The following is a 14,269-nucleotide window of genomic DNA, read 5'->3' as shown; positions in this document are numbered from 1 at the left end:
TAAAAGGTTAACTATTTTCCAGTTATATGAAGACTGGAGCAAAAATAAGAAATTATGTTTAATTAAAGTGAGAAATAGGCACTTGAGACGAATGGGGACAGAGTGTGTGTGTGTCTGTGCATCAGTGTGTGTGCATTATCTGTGCACACTTATGTTTATATGTATATGTGTGCTGTCCTCAAATGGGCTTTTGATCATGGGCTTCAGTCTGATAGGTCTCAAACATTGCAAATTGTATGATACACAAAGAATGGGAAAGTGATATTCAAAGGTATTAGAAAACCTTCAGAGGGATGCCTGGGTGGCTCAGTCGGCTAAGCGCCCGGCTCTTGGTTTCAGCTCAAGTTATGATCTCATGGATAGTGGGATTGAGCCCCTTGTCTGGCTCCACGCTCATTGGGGAGTCTGCTTGAGTATTCTTCCTCTCCCTCTGACCCACCCCCCACTCACACACACTCTCTCTCTCTCTCTCTCTGTCTAAAATAAATAGATGATAGATGATAGATAGATAGATAGATAGATAGATAGATAGATAGATAGATAGAAAACCTTCAGAGACAACAACCAGATTTAATGCTGCTTTGTGCCGATCTCAGTCTTATTAAGCAATATTGTGGTTGGACCAGGCCTTGTGGTTCTTATTATGATTGCAAGATGCCCTTCAGCAACAACCATCAGGAAACTTTGGAAAAATAAAGGTTTATTATGGAACCTAGAAATTATGCAGCATATCTGGGGCCACTTAGCAAGGTTGGAGCTAGAGAGAGAGTGTGGGGACATGCAGGCCAGCAGTTGTGCTTTTATTGGGGTTGAGGGTGGGTGCCTAGGGTTTCATGCATGGGTTCACCCTTTGTTGGTGAATTTAAAACACAGTGGGAATTTAAAGTATGGGAGGAGAAAAAAACAAGTGGCCCAAATGGTCAGTTACCAAAATCAACCAAGATTTCTGAAAACAAAGGAGCCTGGGTTAGGGGAGGCCGCCTGGCTCTTCATCTAGTGCTGCCTTTGACAGGGATGCCTCTGCAATCCAAGCTTTGCATTCCAAAAAAAAGAAATAACCCCACAACAACTGCCAAGGCTTGCACTGCAACCACTGTTGTCGTGATTGATTGTGTCTACTGTTAATTGTCCAAAAATGGCATTTGCTTTATTAGAATCCTAAAGTAAAATGTGTGGAAACCATGAGGACACCATGAACCTATTACTTCGTAATTGGCATCAGTCAAACACTGCCTTCTTGCCTATTTTATTGTACTTTATTTAAAGATCTTAGACAGAGAAAGAACATGAGCAGGGTGGTGGGGAGGGGCAGAGGCAGAGGGAGAAGCAGACTCCCCGCTGAGCAGGGAGCCCCACGTGGGGCTCGATCCCAGGGCCCCAGGATCATGACCTGAGCGAAAGGCGGACGCTTCACTGACTGAGCCACCCAGGCACCGCTACTTTGTTTCATTTTTATTCCCAGCCAGCCACACCTATGGCCACAGGTATCACTTATTTGTATTCTTGCCTCAGTGATCTGGTGAGCTGTTTTTCAACTCATAAAACAGCCACTGAATGTTTCTTAACTTTCCCCAGGTCAAACAGGTTGCTTTGTATAGGTGTCCCCAACCATCATCTTATCATGGGGCTGCAGGCTCTCGTATCTGGTAGGGATTTATTTCCACTGGGAGGTGATGGTAGTGATTGTTTCCCTTCTGCTCATAGTTCCTAAATGCTTTCATATAGAATTATTTTGCCATATAGAGATTGGGTTGTCCTGTGCCATACCCTTTACTTTGGGTTGACCTGGGAGCCAGGATGAAACTCTTCCTGAGCTCCAAGCTCCCCAACAATACGAAGAAACTCTTAGGCTTTTTCTCTAGCTTAGGCTCCTGGGATCCTGTAAGCTAAGTCGCAGGAGCCATTCCGTAGAGATTAGACATGGCATACAGTAACCCTCAATAAAAATTCACTGACTGAGAGTGGAAAATAAGTTCCAGCTGCCAATTTTTTTTCTCAAAATCTTTGACTTTCAGAAATGCCACAAATGCAAAAAAGAGTAAATTAATATGTTATAAAATATATTAAACTAATATATGTGACTATAATCAAATCAACTTTCGACTGTTGTTAAGAACGAAACAAAACGACCTCTATTTAAATGCATTTTATATTTCTATTGAAACGCATTTATACTTAAATGCATTTCATTTGAAAACTACAGCCATAGTTGAGTGGCCTTTTGATTTAGCCTCCACAATAGAACAGCTGGGCAGCTGGAGTATTTTCCTGAAGACTTGTGATCTGAAAAAAAACAAAAACAAAAACTGAAGAATGCCTAAATGAAGCAGATGTAATGTGTTTTGTGAATTTTTATTCTACTCATGAAATATTCATGGACCCAAAGTCAACATGCCAGCAAAACACCTTGTCCATTTCTTTTGGATGACCTCCTCCAACTGTGGCAGAGCTTCAGTACCTTGGAAACAAGTTGCTCCCTTTCTCTGACAAACCCTAAGAGAATTCAGCAACTGTGAAATGCCTCTAACATCTTGTCAAGAAGACATGATGCTTTTCTTGATTAATAGGATTAAGAAGGTTATGTGTTTAGAGACCTCCACTCCAGAGAAAACTGCAGAGCCTAGACCAGCCAGGAGACTCTGATCAGGCTTCCTAGCAACTGGAAGTCACACAAAAGCAATAGCATGTAGAGCAAATATGAAAATATCACCCTACTTAATTCAGCTATTGAATTAGTAATGGGAGAGATGATTTTTCACAAATGGAGACTGCTGAAATTATAATACCACTTTTTGGGCAAAGGCAAGCTGTAATTTCCTGTTGCTTAGAAGGCTCAAAAGTATATTTATCCCAAGGTCATTTTGGTTTTATACTTTTGTTAATGTGTTTCTTCCCCTGGGCAAAGTGACTAAATCAAATATATACTTTTAGATCCATAGCTCCATTAAAACAAAACAACAACAACAAAAAACTGCTATGATTCTGGTCTTTAGATTCTCTTCACTCTTTTCATTTTGCAGTGCTTTGACAAACCAACAACTGTGCTGTCAAGTTTAGAATTTAAATAGACTTTCACAAAAATCTTCATGAACACCAGCTGTAATGTCACCAACCAACTCCATCTTTATTTTCTGTCTTTAAACAGAAAGCATAGACTCAGGATGGCTCTTGCCAGCCACAGCTTGGGAGGTAGGCTGCAAGGGCGGTTCTTCCCATCTGGGAGAAGCCAAACAGAATCACAAGACAAAATGTGTGACGGAAGAAGCCTCTAGATCCCGGGAAAGTTGGAATGAAACTGCCTTGGGGAAAATCATGTTATTGTTTTTAAATTGTCCTTGTTATACACTGCAATGTAAGCTGGGTATGACACAAAATTCATTCACTGAGCACGAACACATACCACCACCGAGGCCAAGCTCACACCATCACTTTTGGGAATTTGGAACATTTGTGGAAATTTCAAAAGGTAGCACTCTTTCGTTGGCCTGGTGAGGGAAGAAAGGAAGACAAGAAGCAGAGAAGAGTTTCAGAAGGTGACAAAGCAACAATCCTGTGCTAGATGAAGTTTGCCAGGGAAAAGGATACAAAAAGATAAGACTGAAGAAAGAATTGAGGGAGGAGAGGAATGTCAGATTTGGCAGGAGAGGCAAAAGGCTTTTGGAATTATGTAAATATTTTATAACATACAGTCAGAGCTGATGGAGAAACTCAAGTAGGAAAAAAAAAAGAACAAATGAACACATTTCTACACTGTGAAGAGGAAAACTGAAAGAAAGCTTTGGACAAAGCGAAAATGATCCAGAGACTTATATACTGAGGAAAGAGAGAGACAAAAAGCATTAAAACATGTGGAGCATTTCCATTTCTATTTGTAGAAATATTTTATTTTATTTTTTTAAATTTTTTATTGTTATGTTCATCACCATACATTACATCATTAGTTCTTGATGTAGTGTTCCATGATTCCTTGTTTGTGCATAACACCCAGTGCTCCACGCAGAATTTGCCCTCTTTAATACCCATCACCACACTAACCCACCCCCCCACCCTCCTCCCCTCTAGAACCCTCAGTTTGTTTTTCAGAGTCCATCGTCTCTCGTGGTTCATCTCCCCCTCCGACTTACTCCCCTTCATTCTTCCCCTCCTGCTATCTTCTTCTTTTTCTTTTTTTTTAACATATGTTGCATTATTTGTTTCAGAAGTACAGATCTGTGATTCAACAGTCTTGCACAGTTCACAGCGCTCACCATAGCACATACACTCCCCAATGTCTATCACCCAGCCACCCCATCCCTCCCACCCCCCGCCACTCCAGCAACCCTCAGTTTGTTTCCTGAGATTAAGAATTTCTCATATCAGTGAGGTCATATGATACATGTCTTTCTCTGATTGACTTATTTCGCTCAGCATAACACCATCCAGTTCCATCCACGTCGTTGCAAATGGCAAGATCTCATTCCTTTTGATGGCTGCATAATATTCCATTGTGTATATATACCACTTCTTCTTTATCCATTCATTTGTCGATGGACATCTTGGCTCTTTCCACAGTTTGGCTATTGTGGGCATTGCTGCTATAAACATCGGGGTGCACATACCCCTTCGGATCCCTACATTTGTATCTTTGGGGTAAATACCCAGTAGTGCAATTGCTGGATCATACGGTAGTTTTTTTTTCAACTGTTTGAGGAACCTCCATACTGTTTTCCAGAGTGGTTGCACCAGCTTGCATTCCCACAAACAGTGTAGGACGGTTCCCCTTTCTCCACATCCCCGCCAACATCTGTCATTTCGTGATTTGTTAATTTTAGCCATTCTGACTGGTGTGAGGTGGCATCTCATTGAGGTTTTGATTTGCATTTCCCTGATGCCGAGCGATGTTGAGCACTTTTTCATGTGTCTGTTGTCCATTTGGAAGTCTTCTTTGGAAACATGTCTGTTCATGTCTTCTGCCCATTTCTTGATTGGATTATTTGTTCCTTGGGTGTTGAGTTTGGTAAGTTCTTTATAGATTTTGGATACTAGCCCTTTATCTGATATGTCATTTGCAAATATTTTCTCCCATTCTGTCGGTTGTCTTTTGGTTTTGTGGACTGTTTCTTTTGCTGTGCAAAAGCTTTTTATCTTGATGAAATCCCAATAGTTCATTTTTACCCTTGCTTCCCTTGCCTTTGGCGATGTTTCTAGGAAGAAGTTGCTGCGGCTGAGGTTGAAGAGGTTGCTGCCTCTGTTCTCCTTTAGGATTTTGATGGACTCCTGTCTCACGTTTAGGTCTTTCAACCATTTGCAGTCTATTTTTGTGTGTGGTGTAAGGAAATGGTCCAGTTTCATTCTTCTGCATGTGGCTGTCCAATTTTCCCAACACCAATTGTTGAAGAGACTGTCTTTTTTCCATTGGACATTCTTTCCTGCTTTGTCGAAGATGAGTTGACCATAGAGTTGAGGATCCATTTCTGGGCTCTCGATTCTGTTCCATTGATCTATGTGTCTGTTTTTGTGCCAGTACCATACTGTCTTGATGATGACAGCTTTGTAATAGAGCTGGAAGTCCGGAATTGTGATGCTGCCAGCTTTGCTTTTCTTTTTCAAGATTCCTCTGGCTATTCGGGGTCTCTTCTGGTTCCATACAAATTTTAGGATTATTTGTTCCATTTCTTTGAAAAAAGTGGATGGTATTTTGATGGGGATTGCATTGAATGTGTCGATTGCTCTAGGTAGCATTGACATCTTCACAATGTTTGTTCTTCCAATCCATGAGCATGGAATGTTTTTCCATTTCTTTGTGTCTTCTTCAATTTCTTTCATGAGTATTTTATACTTTTCTGAGTACAGATCCTTTGCCTCTTTGGTTAGATTTATTCCTAGGTATCTTATGGTTTTGGGTGCAGTTGTAAATTGGATCGACCCCTTGATTTGTCTCTCTTCTGTCTTGTTGTTGGTGTATAGGAATGCCACTGATTTCTGTGCATTGATTTTATATCCTGCTACTTTACTGAATTCCTGTATGAGTTCTAGCAGTTTTGGTGTGGAGTCTTTTGGGTTTTCCACATACAGTATCATATCATCTGCAAAGAGTGAGAGTTTGACTTCCTCTTTGCCGACTTGGATGCCTTTGATTTCTTTTTGTTGTCTGATTGCTGTGGCTAGGACTTCTAATACTATGTTGAATAGCAGTGGTGATAGTGGACATCCCTGCCATGTTCCTGACCTTAGGGGAAAAGCTCTCAGCTTTTCCCCATTGAGAATGATATTCGGTGTAGGTTTTTCATAGATGGCTTTTATGATGTTGAAGTATGTACCCTCTATCCCTATATTCTGAAGAGTTTTGATCAAGAAAGGATGCTGTACTTTGTCAAATGCTTTTTCTGCATCTATTGAGAGGATCATATGATTCTTGTTCTTCCTTTTGTTAATGTATTGTATCACGTTGATTGAATTGCGGATGTTGAACCAGCCTTACAGCCCAGGGATAAATCCCACGTGGTCATGGTGAATAATAGTTTTAATGCACTGTTGGATCTTATTGGCTAGTATTTTGGTGAGAATTTTTGCATCCATGTTCATCAAGGATATTGGTCTGTAATTCTCCTTTTTGATGGGGTCTTTGTCTGGTTTGGGGATCAAGGTAATGGTGGTCTCATAAAATGAGTTTGGAAGTTTTCCTTCCATTTCTATTTTTTGGAAGAGTTTCAGGAGAATAGGTATTAATTCTTCTTTAAATGTCTGATAGAATTCCCCTGGAAAGCCATCTGGCCCTGGGCTTTTGTTTGTTGGGAGATTTTTGATGACTGCTTCAATTTCCTTAGTGGTTATAGGTCTGTTCAGGTTTTCTATTTCTTCCTGGTTCAACTTTGGTAGTTGATACATCTCTAGGAATGCACCCATTTCTTCCAGGTTATCTAATTTGCTGGCATAGAGTTGCTCATAATATGTTCTTATAATTGTTAGTATTTCTTTAGTGTTGGTTGTGATCTCTCCTCTTTCATTCATGATTTTGTTGATTTGGATCATTTCTCTTTTCTTTTTGATAAGTGGGGCCAGGGGTTTATCAATCTTGTTAATTCTTTCAAAGAACCAGCTCCTAGTTTCGTTGATCTGTTCCACTGTTCTTTTGGTTTCTGTTTCATTGATTTTTGCTCTGATCTTTATTATTTCTCTTCTCCTGCTGGGTTTAGGCTTTATTTGCTGTTCTTTCTCCAGCTCCTTTAGGTGTAGGGTTAGGTTGTGTATTTGAGACCTTTCTTGTTTCTTGAGAAAGGCTTGTATTGCTATATACTTTCCTCTCAGGACTGCCTTTGCTGTATCCCAAAGATTTTGAACAGTTGTGTTTTCATTTTCATTGGTTTCCATGAATTTTTTTAATTCTTCTTTAATTTCCTGGTTGACCCATTCATTCTTTAGTAGGATGCTCTTTAGCCTCCATGTATTTGAGTTCTTTCCGACTTTCCTCTTGTGATTGAGTTCTAGTTTCAAAGCATTGTGGTCTGAAAATATGCAGGGAATAATCCCAATCTTTTGCTACCGGTTGAGACCTGATTTGTGACCTAGGATGTGATCAATTCTGGAGAATGTTCCATGGGCACTAGAGAAGAATGTGTATTCCGTTGCTTTGGGATGGAATGTTCTGAATATGTCTGTGAAGTCCATTTGGTCCAGTGTTTCATTTAAAGTCTTTATTTCCTTGTTGATCTTTTGCTTAGATGATCTGTCCATTTCAGTCAGGGGGGTGTTAAAGTCCCCCACTATTATTGTATTGTTGTCAATGTGTTTCTTCGCTTTTGTTATTAATTGCCTTATATAATTGGCTTCTCCCATGTTAGGGGCATAGATATTTACAATTGTTAGATCTTCTTGTTGGATAGACCCTTTAAGTAGGATATAGTGTCCTTCCTCATCTCTTATTACAGTCTTTGTTTTAAAATCTAATTTGTCTGATATAAGGATTGCCACCCCAGCTTTCTTTTGGTGTCCATTAGCATGGTAAATGGTTTTCCACCCCCTCACTTTCAATCTGGGGATATCTTTGGGTCTAAAATGAGTCTCTTGCAGACAGCATATCGATGGGTCTTGTTTTTTAATCCAATCTGATAGCCTGTGTCTTTTGATTGGGGCATTTAGCCCATTGACATTCAGGGTAACTATTGAAAGGTATGAATTTAGTGCCATTGTATTGCCTGTAAGGTGACTGTTACTGTATATTGTCTGTGTTCCTTTCTGATCTATGCTGCTTTCAGGCTCTCTCTTTGCTTAGAGGACCGCTTTCAAGATTTCTTGTAGGGCTGGTTTCGTGTTAGCAAATTCCTTTAGTTTTTGTTTGTCCTGAAATCTTTTTATCTCTCCTTCAATTTTCAATGACAGCCTAGCTGGATATAGTCTTCTTGGCTGCATATTTTTCTCATTTAGTGCTCTGAAGATATCATGCCAGTCCTTTCTGGCCTGCCAGGTCTCTGTGGATAGGTCTGTTTCCAATCTAATATTTCTACCATTGTAGGTTACATATCTCTTCTCACGAGCTGCTTTCAGGATTTTCTCTTTGTCTCTGAGACTTGTACGTTTTACTATTAGATGTCGGGGTGTTGACCTATTTTTATTGATTTTGAGAGGGGTTCTCTGTGCCTCATGGATTTTGATGCCTGTTTCCTTCCTCACATTAGGGAAGTTCTCTGCTATTATTTGCTCCAATATACCTTCTGCCCCTCTCTCTCTTTCTTCTTCTTCTGGGATCCCAATTATTCTAATGTGGTTTCTTCTTATCGTATCGCTTATCTCTCGAATTCTGCCCTCGTGATCCTGTAGTTGTTTCTCTCTCTTTTTCTCAGCCTCTTTACTTTCCATCATTTGGTCTTCTATATCGCTGATTCTCTCTTCTGCCTCATTTATCCTAGCAGTTAGTGCCCCCATTTTTGATTGCACCTCATTAATAGCCTTTTTGATTTTGATTTGGTTAGATTTTAGTTCTTTTATTTCTCCAGAAAGGGTTTCTCTAATAACTTCCACGCTTTTTTCAAGCCCAGCCAGTATCTTTAAAGTCATGATTCTGAACTCTAGGTCTGACATCGTACTAATGTCCGTATTGAGTAGGTCCCTGGCTGACGTACTACCTCTTGTTCTTTTTGCTGAGGTGATTTTTTTTGTCTTGTCATTTTGTCCAGAGGAGAATAGATGAATGAGAGAACAAAATGCTAACAGGTTAAAAACATCCCCAGCAAATATACTCTATAGAAATCAGAAAAGACCTGAAACCAGGGGAAAAGAAAGGGAAAGAAAGAAAAAAGAAAGAGGAAAAAAACCAAAAAGATAAAAACAAAAACAGAACAATACAAAAAAAACAGAATATGATCAAATATGATTCAGGCTAGTGCATAGATCAGTGCCACACACAAGATTTTGGGTGTATTTTGGTCTGTTAGAAAAAAGTGCCTCCTAAAATTTTAAAGGGAGAAAGACTTATATATGTACAAAATAAGGGTTGATACAATGAAGGGATGGAAGATGACTGTAAAGATGAAAATTATAAAAGATTTTATAAAAGGAATTGATACGATAAGAAGTTGTTTGAAAAAAGAAAGAATAATATTTAAAAAAAAAAGATAAAAAAAGGGAGAGAATGTGATCAGGCAGGAGACTAGAACAAAGTCATACACTAGTGATTTAGGGTATATTTTGATCTGTTAGAAGAAACTGTATCTCAAAATTTTAAAGACTGAACAGCTTACATATATATGCCAAAAATAAGGGTAACTACTATGAAGGGATAAAATATGACTCTAAAAATGAAAAATAAAAAATGTTTTTTTTTTAAAAGGGATCGATAAAATGTTGGTTGAAAAAGGGAAAAAGAAAAATTATAAAAAACCGTTTAAAAAATTAACTTTGAAAAACTAATGAATCATGGTAAAAAAAAGCCATGAATTCTATGTGCAGTATTCCCCTAGCGCTGGAGTTCTCCCGTTCTCCTTGATCGGTAACCTTGGTCTTGGCTTGCTGGCTGTTCCTGCTGATCTTCTGGGGGAGGGGCCTGTTGCTGTGGTTTCCAAATGTCTTTGCCGGAGGCGGAATTGTCCCACCCTTGTCAGTCGGGGCTAAGCAAGCTGCTCGGGTTTGCTCTCAGGAGCTTTTGTTCCCTGCAAGCTCTGGTACAGCTTTGGAGGACCAGGGTGAAAATGGTGGCCTCCCAATCTCCACTCGGAGGAGCTGAGAACTCAGGGCCCCGCTCCTCAGTGCGCCCCCCGAGAAAAGCAGTCACTCCCGTCTCCCCGGTCTCCGGCCACACTCCATGCTCACCCGGCCTGTGACCGAGCGTTTCTATCTCTGGCACCCCACCCCCTGTGGAGTCTCCAAACCCAGCAGATCCCTGCGGTGCACTCCCGTGCCGCTCCTCCCGGGGGAGGGAGGGGAGTCTCCCCGGATCTGCCGCTTGTTGGGTCCCTGCTGTAGGAGCAGTGGCCCGACTGGGCCGCGGATCACAGTTTATGGCCACCCCGAGCTGAGAGCCCGCGCCTCGGCTCCGTCTCTGCAGCCAGCTTCCCCAATCCAATACCTGGGAGCTCTGCCGCACTCAGGCACCCCCGGTCTTTCTGTGACCCCGAGGGTCCTGAGACCACACTGTCCCGCGAGAGTTCCACCCCCCGCTTAGCCACTGCAGCGACATCCCTCAGCGGAGCCGACTTCTAACAGTTCCGATTTTGTGCTCCGTGACTCTATCACTGGCCAGAAGCGGCCGACGGAGGCCCCCTCCCCCGCCGTCTATCCTCTCGAATATCGCCTCGGATTCACTTCTCCGCACGTCCTACCTTCCAGAAAGTGGTCGCTTCTCTGTTCAGAGAGTTGTTGCTACTCTCTTCTTAGGTCTCTTGTTGAGTTCGTAGGTGTTCAGAGTGGTTTGATCCCTATTCAGCTGAATTCCTGAGACCAGACGAAATCCAGGTCTCCTACTCCTCCACCATCTTGCTCTGCCCCCCGAAATATTTTTTTTAATTGGTGCATTGTACAGAATAAGGAATTGATGGTTATGTGGAGGCACGGTCCCTGGTAAGTTTTTTCCCTGTTGGATAGTCACTCTTAGCTGATTCTCAACTACCATTCCCACATTTTGGTCATGGGGCTGCAGGCTCTCGTGTCTGGTAGGGATTTATTTCCACTGGGAGGTGATGGTAAGGATTCTCTCCCTTCTGATCATAGTTCCTAAATGCTTTTGTGTAGAATTGTGCTGTCGGGTATGGTGGCCACTAGAGCGTGTGGCTATTGAGCACTTGAAATGTGGCTAGTCAAAATGAAGATGAGCTGGAAGTATTCATCAGATGTTGAGGGAGTAGCATAGGAATGAGAACTTTAAGTCTCTCATTAATGTTTTCCTATTGGTAATATATTGAAGTGATCACATTTTTAATGTAATAAATAAATTTGATGAAATTAATTTCACTTGTTTCATTTTCTTTTTTAATGTGGCTACTAGAAAATTTAAAATTGCATAGGTGGATCACATTTGCACCTTGCATGATAATTCTATTGGACAGCATTGATGTAAGATAAAGATGGGAATTGGACCCTTCTGCACATTGCCCCATTTCAGTTCAAGTGTTACACCCTCAGGGCAAAATATAGCCTGTTCTATAGTGACATGGGTTTAACCAGGGGAATGCACATTGGAAAATGGCCATTTTCTGAAGTCAAAAGCAATCATTTGAGAAGAACTTGTGCTTATGGAAGCTTCGTGATTCAAGGGTATGTTATAGGTGAATCAAAGAGGCAGGAGCTGAAAATAAACCAGCTCATTTGATTCTTTAGTAGCCGGTTTATTTTGACATCTTCATTGTGAATTTGGCCTTTCAATTTTGTCTGCTTTGTTCTTTCTAGCTGGCAATACCTGCTGAATGGGGCATGGCAATAATTACTAAGCTTGGATTAAAATGTACGACTGAGCTCTTAGGAAACTTTACATTTCAAAGCCATCCCAGTTTGCCCTAAATAATATAACCAAACAGATCTGAAGGGTTTGTTGAAAAATTCGTTCAGAAATTGGCTTATGGGCATTATCTTACTTTAGCTGTGTGCATCTGTATTCATTGATAGGATTCCCGAGTGTTGCCAGGATAAAATTGGAAGAATAACATTATTTTTATAGTGACACCCCGGTGTATCATGTACTTTTTATGTTGTGATGAGCCAAGAACCATGCTGCCAATGATAGGGAAAACCCAGAGCTTCTCTAGTTTGCACATGCAAGAAAATTGTTTCCTTGTAAAGCTGACAATACTCATTAAAATGCCTTTGAATTCAAAGTGAGATTTTTTCTAACACCAAATGCATCTTCTAACTATATCCACATTTTCAATATAATGGTGACCTTCAGGCACAAAAGTAGATAGGTGCATAAAAAGTTGTTTTCATTCAGCTAATATTTAATTTGACTTTAGTACAGGAGGGTGCATTGTGAGAGAAAGGAAGCCTTCATGAGGATTATAATCTAATTGGAGCAATCTACTTCCTATCCATGCAAAGGTAACTATTAGTATGGCTATAAATGCCAAGGGAAAAATGGGCAGTCCAGGTAAGAGACACTGCTAGAGGTCACAGGAAGGACACTTCCCTAATCAGCCAATGTGCGGTAGTAAAGAGAAAGGAATCTTGAGTCTAGATATCTGGGATTCAGTTAGGGCTCTACTGCTTCACAAATCTGAGAACATGATCTCATGTCCCTGCACCTAGGTGTCCAGGGTGGTTGGTCTTTTGAGTTCATCCTCCTATAATCGTATTCTGATGGATACTATTCAGATCCTTTTACTTCTTTAGGTATCACTGAACAAAGGTAATGTGCATGGCTGACTGTCAAAATCTGGGACCGTAGAGAGAAGGTACATGCTGGAGGAAAACAATAAAATATATACTATTTAAAATTAATGCCCTCTACTCATAAAAGTCCTCTGATTAGTTTCTCCAATAGAGAATTTCCAAAGGCTCTTTTTATTTGTTTATTTTTGGAATACAGGTTCTGATCATATTACCAGCCTTCCCTCTGTCTTGTCCTCGGTGTCTTCTTTCCCTTACCTACACAGTTTTTCATTCCCCAAATCACCATTCCTATCTTGGGCAGAGCAATTTAGTTCTACTTTCGACTCATCCTCAGCCCGGAGTAGGCAAGCCTGGGGAAGGGTGTGTGACGTTGGCGGGGGTGTGGGTGGGCAGAAAGTAGCAATAAAAAGTAAAAAGGCCAGAGGCACTTAGGTGGCTCAGTCGGTTAAGCTTTCAACTCTTGGTTTCAGCTCAGGTCATGATCTCAGGGTCATAGGATCCAGCCCCACGGTGTTCTCCGAGCTCAGCAGGGAATCTGCTTGAGATTCTCTCTCCCTCTCCCTCTGGCCCTCCCCCTCCCCCCACCCCGCTTGGGCGTGTGTGCGCTCACGAGTGCACGCTCTCTCTCTCTCTCAAATAAATAAATAAATCTTAAAACAAAGAGAGAGAGAGAGAAGTAAAAAGGCAGGCAGGATATTTGGCCAAAGACAATTTTCAGCATTCTTCAGGCATCTTTTACAAGAACAGCTTTTTCCACCCCCAAAGAAGTAAGTGAGCTACCTTTGGTTTGAAACATTGCACGTGATTGGATTCTTCAGTCAGCTGAATTAAATGTCATTTCATGGAGTCGACACAAATGGTGACCAGTACTAAGGTTGAGTGTGAAAGGACTGCAGTTTCAAGGTTTTGTTCTCCTTCTCATCCATTATTTGCATGATCTCCATCATCCTTTGTAAACATGTAGACCAAGGTGCAATGAAAAGGCCTCCTACCTTGTAATTCTGCCTAGAATTTTCTGATGAAAACAAAACTCATCCAGGGACATTCACCAAACGTGTGTAATGGTGTCACCCAGGTCCCAACCTCCTTGTCTGGGGAGGTATTGTATTTCCTTGTATTTCTTTGACACAAGTGTCAGAAACTGGATCTCAAAATTGCTTCCCTTAGTCACCCAACTGGAAGGTGGCAGAGCCAGAATTTGAAACCAGGTGTGTGTGAGTGCAGAGCCCACAGTCATTACCTAATTTTGCCTCTCACTGGATGGGAGGGGAAAGGCTACATAGAGAAAATGGTATTTGAGCTGGTTCTTTGAACAATAACGAGCAGGATTTGATAGATGGAGATGTATGGAGATGGAAGTTCAGAGAGACCATCCCAGATTGAGAGCACCCCAGGAAAAAAGGCGTCATCAGGAGATGATGCATCATATGACTCTATGGCGACACTTCCAGGAAATTAGTTAGCAACAAGGCATTTT

Source organism: Eumetopias jubatus, unplaced genomic scaffold, assembly GCF_037043125.1.
Source record: "Eumetopias jubatus isolate StellerSeaLion01/CBP00866 unplaced genomic scaffold, mEumJub1_p1.0 scaffold_11, whole genome shotgun sequence".
Taxonomy (NCBI): domain Eukaryota; kingdom Metazoa; phylum Chordata; class Mammalia; order Carnivora; family Otariidae; genus Eumetopias; species Eumetopias jubatus.
The sequence above is the reverse complement of the archived record's forward strand: the minus strand, read 5'-3'. Positions refer to the sequence as shown.